We start from the raw sequence: 6,000 nt of genomic DNA on the forward strand, positions 1-6,000 counted from the left end.
TAGAGATAACTGTAATTAACAGACTTAATTAGAGCAATATTTGCAGTACTAGCATAAATTTATGAAGCGGCCAAACATTCTACAGTAGATAACCAGAACTTTTTGTATTATGCAAGAAGGTGTATCCTTACCACAGTTAACTGTGATATAATATATCTTTGGTGCTGCACTATTCTGTTTATCACTCTGAATTTAGGTTACTTATGGCTCAGTTCTTGTCTGGAAACAGTGGACTTGCCACGTGTATGAACTCACACAGATACATGAGCACATACACTTACAGGGAGAGACAAATGCATGTCTATATGTGTGTGCATTGAGTTGCAGACTAATAATATAGTGAAAAATGCCTCTTACAATGTCATAACCGCAGAAGTAACCTCTTTAGTCCAACAACCATGAAAAAAATGAAGGCACAAAGTGTTCAGAGGGCCTTGGTAATTAACTACATTAACTAAGCAGAATATACAACAAAAAAGCTAAGCTTCAGTCATTATACAAATCATTGCTGTTTTAATATAGTCTTCTTTTCTTCTCCAACTGCTTACTCCCACACATATTCTGAAAATTCAGAACTTTGACCAAGCAATTTAATTCTGACATCTCAGATTTTTTTTTCTGCTTTTACACACAGTGGCACTTTTTTCCTGACTCTTCCCTTTGTATGCACTGATATTGTTTTCCTACATTGTTTTCCTACATTATGCAGAAGAGTGATATGTTCTTCATTTAAGGCTGATGCCTGGACAGCCAGCTGCGTTTCTACTGGGTATCACAGTGGCAGATTCCTGAATAATCTCATTAAGCAGCAGGAATAGCTAACATAGTGACCTGTACAAATGAATATGTAAACCTGCTGATCATTCACAGCTAATGACCTGAAAATCTCTTAAAGTCTATACAGACAGACTTAGGGAAAATCAAAAAATAATCATCATTATTTTATGCATCATAATTGACTGTGCCTTCACAACACCAGACAAGCAGGTCAGAATTTTCATTAAATATAGTTAAAATAAACTTAAAAAAAATGTGCCTGGAAATAAGAGAATGTATATACATACCACCCCACAGAAGCAGAGTTGAAATGTTTTGCTTTATGTACAATTCCAGTCCAAGGACTCTTCCTTTCTTGCCATCAAGGATTTCTGAACTAAAGAAAATATTCCAGCATTAATACAGAGGTATTATTTTGGAAATAATGCATTTTTGTAATATTTATTGTTTCTCTCCAGAAGAAAAACATGGTTAGATATTTTCTGTGTCAACAACCAAAATATTTCCATTTGAACTCAATCTCTTACTCAATACAAATCTGGCACCATAGAACAGCAAGTCAAATTTCCATGACTTTTTCCACAGTATATTACAAGAACTGCCATTTATATTGGAGCTATAAAGTCAGTAGTATCAAAGTTAGACAAATCAGATAATGTATTTATACTTTTTTTTTAGCCAAGTTGCCCATTTGGAAACACTCCATATAATCGAACAATCGTAATCTCAAATGTGTTTAACACTGGCAGAAGTGACTGAAACTTCTCTGATCACTTCTGCTATAATTAAGTCCATGCAAGACTGTTCACAGTGGGGAGTGAGGAAATTGTCTTTTCCCATTGCAGAGTGATCTCAGAGTTGGTATATATAATTATCAAGGTGTGTGGGGGTGTAGGGCAGGCTTGCTCCCTTGCAAAAGACGCAAGTATTTCATTTTTTCACTGTTTTGGTTTTTGATCCTTTGGAATTAATTGTTAGCCACTCAAGATTTTTGTACTTTGATGTTTACAAGTACATCCATTTGTGTTGTGACCCATTTACACAGGCAACCTAGAGAGAAAAGCTCCATACACTAATAATTGCTGTACAGTTATACAGTATGTGTGAAAGGATTTTCCTTGCTTCTTCCAATAGCAAGTCATCTAATCCACAAGTAAATTAAAAGAGCTGGCCCCAACTTTGTCCACACAAGACTCTTTACCCTACTTCTCACTCTCCTGGCCAATAATTCAGTCACTAACACAGACTTGGTATGGCAAAACTGGACACTCCTGTTACATCCTATGTTCAATCTTGCCTTCCCAAGACATACCACCAGTGACTGTGATGCTCATCTTTATTACTCTGCAGCAGCACTTTCACTTCATACATGCCAGTACTCTCTCCATACCACATCTCTTTTATCCAGGAGGGTTACAGCAGTCACGCACTTCATCAATTCGCAGAACATTACATCTGTGATATCACTTTTACATGCTGTCAACTTCTTTGTACATCAAAACTTGTTTTGTCACAGGTACTGCTCTTAATTGTGAGTTCACACAATTCGCACAGTAAAGGTAAGATGCTTGATCAGTAAAAAATTTCCTGTTTCTCAGAATTTGTGCAACCTTGGAAAGAGTGCATACAAACATATGTAAAAAAAGAGAGCGAGTGTGTGTGTGTGTGTGTGTGTGTGTGTGTGTGTGTGTTTGTTTGTTTGTATGTATGTGCTTGGGGGTGTAGGAAAGTACAGTTGTGTACACTTCCAATAAATGTAGATGTTCGAGTGTATTCACTGTTGTAGTCATCAGATTTGGGTTATCTGCCTGCAGGTAGCCCTCAGCTGGCCTGAATACCAGAGTCTTCGGATTTGTGAGCCGGATGCTGTAGCTTCTTCCCTGACGTCAGGTTGTCAGGGGTATAAAACATGCAGCCGATGCCACTGCATCAGTTTTTCTTGCCCCAGATGTCGGGTGCCCCCACAATAGGAAGCAACTATATGGTATGGTACACCCCCATCAAAAAGCAAATACACAAGAAAAAATAAATATACCAACAAGAAGGAAAGGTAGAGCCAAGAGAAGTTAGGGGGCTGGAGGGAGGGTAATCAGGACTGCAACAGTGAATACACTCAAACATCTACATTTATGGTAAGTGTACACAACTGTACTATGTTCTTTGTATTTCACTGTTGCAGTCATCACATTTGGGTTGATTCCCAAAGCTAAGGAAGGGAGGAGGAAGTTAAAAGCATTAGGGCCAGCTATTAAGCCCTGCAAGACTGCAGTGGCAAATCCAGCTCTGGATTTAGAAAAGATAGGCATGTGGTAATGCTTGGTGAAGGTATGTAAAGAGCTCCAGGTAGCAGCTTCTACAATGTCCCTGGTAGGGACTCCTCTGAGAAATGCAGCAGAGGTAGATGCAGCCCTGGTGGAATGTGATCTTATTCCCTATTGGGTAGGGTTTCCATGGTACTTGTAGCAGAAATGAATGCAATTGGGCTATCCATTTGGAAATAGTTTGCTTTGAAATGGCCTTCCCCTCTGCCCCTGCAACAAAGCCAGCTAGCAGCTGTTCATATTTTCTGAGAGGCTAAGTCTTGTCCAAATAGAATCTAAGTTGTCTGTGCACATCCAGAGAGTGCAGTATTCGTTCCCTTTTGTTTTGTGGATTAGGGAAAACAGTAGGCAAATGAATGGACTGATTTAGGGCCACACTTGACACCACCTTGGGCATAAAGGAAGGATTAGTCCTGAGGGAAACCCTGTCCGATTGGAAGACAATGAATGGTTCCACTGCCATGAGGGCCTGTAATTCAGACACTCTTCTTGCTGAGGTGATGGCTAGAAGGAAGGCTGTTTTCCAAGAAAGGAATTTCAACTCTGCTGTAAGCAGCTGGCTCAAAGGGGGGAAGAGTGAGCTTTTCCAATACAAAGTTAAGGTCCCAGAGTGGGAGTTCTCCTGGGGGGTCTTAAATTTTTGGCCCCTCTTAAGGAATTGTTTTAGCAAGGGGCGAGAGAAGAGGGGTGGCACAGTATTATAATGTGCTGAAATGGCAAAGGCATGAATTTTAATTGACGAGAAGAATAGGCCCTTGTGGAGCATTTCTGTTAAGTACTCTAGGATATGAGGTAAGCTGGGCACCGTTGTGCCCATCCCCTGAGCTTGGTTCCAGTAACAGTATCTTTTCCACTTTTCAGCATAGGATTTTCTAGTACTAGGCCTCCTTTCTTCCATAATGACATCCAGCACTTGCTTACAGAGGGATGCTGGAGAAGAGCTCAAGAAATAAGTCAGGCTGCAAAGTTCAGGGTTTGAAGCTGAGGGTGCAGAATCTGGCCCGCCTGCTGAGACAGTAGGGAAGGGGTCTGAAGCAGGTGCCATGGTTGTAGCAGTGTCATACTGCGCAAGAAGGGGTACCAGTGCTGGCGGTACCAGTCTGGTGCAATCAGCATTGTCCTTGGCTTGTCCTGTTTGATCTTTAGTAGAACCTTTGAGAGGAGAGACAGAGGGGGAAAGGCATAAACCGAGAGGCTTTCCCGAGTAAAAGACAGAGCATCCACTTTCCAAGCTTGGCTGTGGGGAGTTCTTGTGCAGAATTTGTTCAATGGGTAGTTTTGAGGGGAGGCAAACATGTCTACATCTGGAGTCCCATATTTGTTCCTCAAGAGGTTGAATATTTTGGGTTCTAGTTTCCATTCGTGTGGGTCCATGAGATTTCTGCTTAAGTCGTTTGCCAGTGAATTTAGTTTGCCTGGCAGGAATTACGCTTGTAGGTGTACTTAGTAGCTCAAGGCTGTGTTCCACAGAGCCATGGCTAGTCTGCAGAGAGGGTATGGGTGGATTCCCCCCTGCTTGTTTACGTACCACATAACTGTGGTGTTGGCTGTCTTTACCAATAGTTGTCCTGGAAGAGTACGGTCTTTGAAGGCTGTCAGAGCATTCTGTACAGCTAACATTTCTTTTTGACTGATATGCAGGTGCATCTGTCTCTGGTTCCACTTGCCCTGAATGCACTGCCCTGCCATGTGAGCCACCCATGCATAGTCTGACACGTCTGTTGTTAGGGGCAGGGGGTAGAGTGAAAGGGAGTCCCTTGTTGTGGTAGCAGGCCTCTGTCCAAAAAAGGAACTCTGTCCTTATAAAAGGAATGATGGGAATCATTGTTTCCAGGTCCTGAGAATGTTGATACCATAGGCTTTTTAGATACCACTGGAGTTTCCTCATATGCAGTCTTGCATATGGAATTATTAGAATGCAAGAGGCCATGAACCCCAGAGATTGCAGTATTTTCCTTGCAGATAGCTGGTGTTTTGAGGCCAATAGTTTGAAGTAGGTTGTCGAATAAACTTGTTTCTCTGGAATGAGGAATGCCATCTGGGAAGTTGTTCAAGTTTGCTCCCAGGAATACAATCTGTTGGCAGGGTACTAGGTGAGATTTCTTTTCGTTGATGGTGTACCCCAGTGAGGTTAGAAGTTTCTTTATGAATGCCAGGTGTTGTAATAGCAAGTCCTGGCTTTCTGCCTGAATCATACAATCGTCCAAGTATGGGTAAATTTGAATATTTCTCTGTCTGCAAAATGCAATGGCTGGAGCTAGACACTTTGTGAACACCCTGGGCGCAGTAGATAAGCCAATGGGAAAGTACAGAGAACTGACAATGCATGGAGCCCGCCCTGAAACGCAGGTGGTATCTGCAGGATCCTCTTATTAGGATGTGCAGGTAAGCTTCCTTTAAGTCCAGGGTTGCCAGCCAGGCATCCTTGGCTAGCATAGGAAGAAGCTGTTGAAGAGTTAGCATTTTGAATTTTGGAACCACCAGAAAGGTGTTGAGAATATAGAGGTCCAGGATAGGACGCCAGTAGTTGTCTTTTCTGGGTACCAGAAAAAGTCTTAAATAAAAACCTTGTCCCCTTTGTTCTGCTGGGACAGGTTGAATAGCCCTGATACTGAGAAGAGAGAGAACCTGCGGTTGGGCCTCCACCCATTGATTTGGGGGTAGGTCTGGCCAACCATTTGGGGTTGGTAGTGTGTGGAAGTAGAATCTGTATCCTTGGGAAACTATGTTCAAAATCCATTAGTCCTGGGTAATGAGTTCCCAGTTTTTTGCATGCAGGGCGAACTTTCCTCCTAAGGGAGCAGGTAGATGAGCATGGCTTGGAAGGCTTAAAGTTAAGTCATTGTGCCATTTTTCTGTCGGGTGGTGGCTTACTACTCCCTGCTTTGGAAGTGGGAGCCCC

General features: G+C 42.1%; 1 protein-coding gene across 3 annotated transcripts in view; it reads right to left on the minus strand.

Moving 5' to 3' along the window:
- Positions 1-6,000, minus strand: part of NCALD (neurocalcin delta) — a 1,186,843-nt gene that overhangs the window by 493,531 nt on the left and 687,312 nt on the right. For all 3 annotated transcript variants that reach the window (XM_044065662.1, XM_044065663.1, XM_044065664.1), the window contains one exon: positions 1,065-1,153. The gene's annotated coding sequence lies outside the window, so the exon portion shown is untranslated. The remainder of the gene's footprint in view (positions 1-1,064; positions 1,154-6,000) is intronic.

This window comes from Protopterus annectens, chromosome 3.part0 (genome assembly GCF_019279795.1).
Source record: "Protopterus annectens isolate FY-2018-M chromosome 3.part0, PAN1.0, whole genome shotgun sequence".
In the NCBI taxonomy this organism is placed as follows: Eukaryota; Metazoa; Chordata; order Ceratodontiformes; family Protopteridae; genus Protopterus; species Protopterus annectens.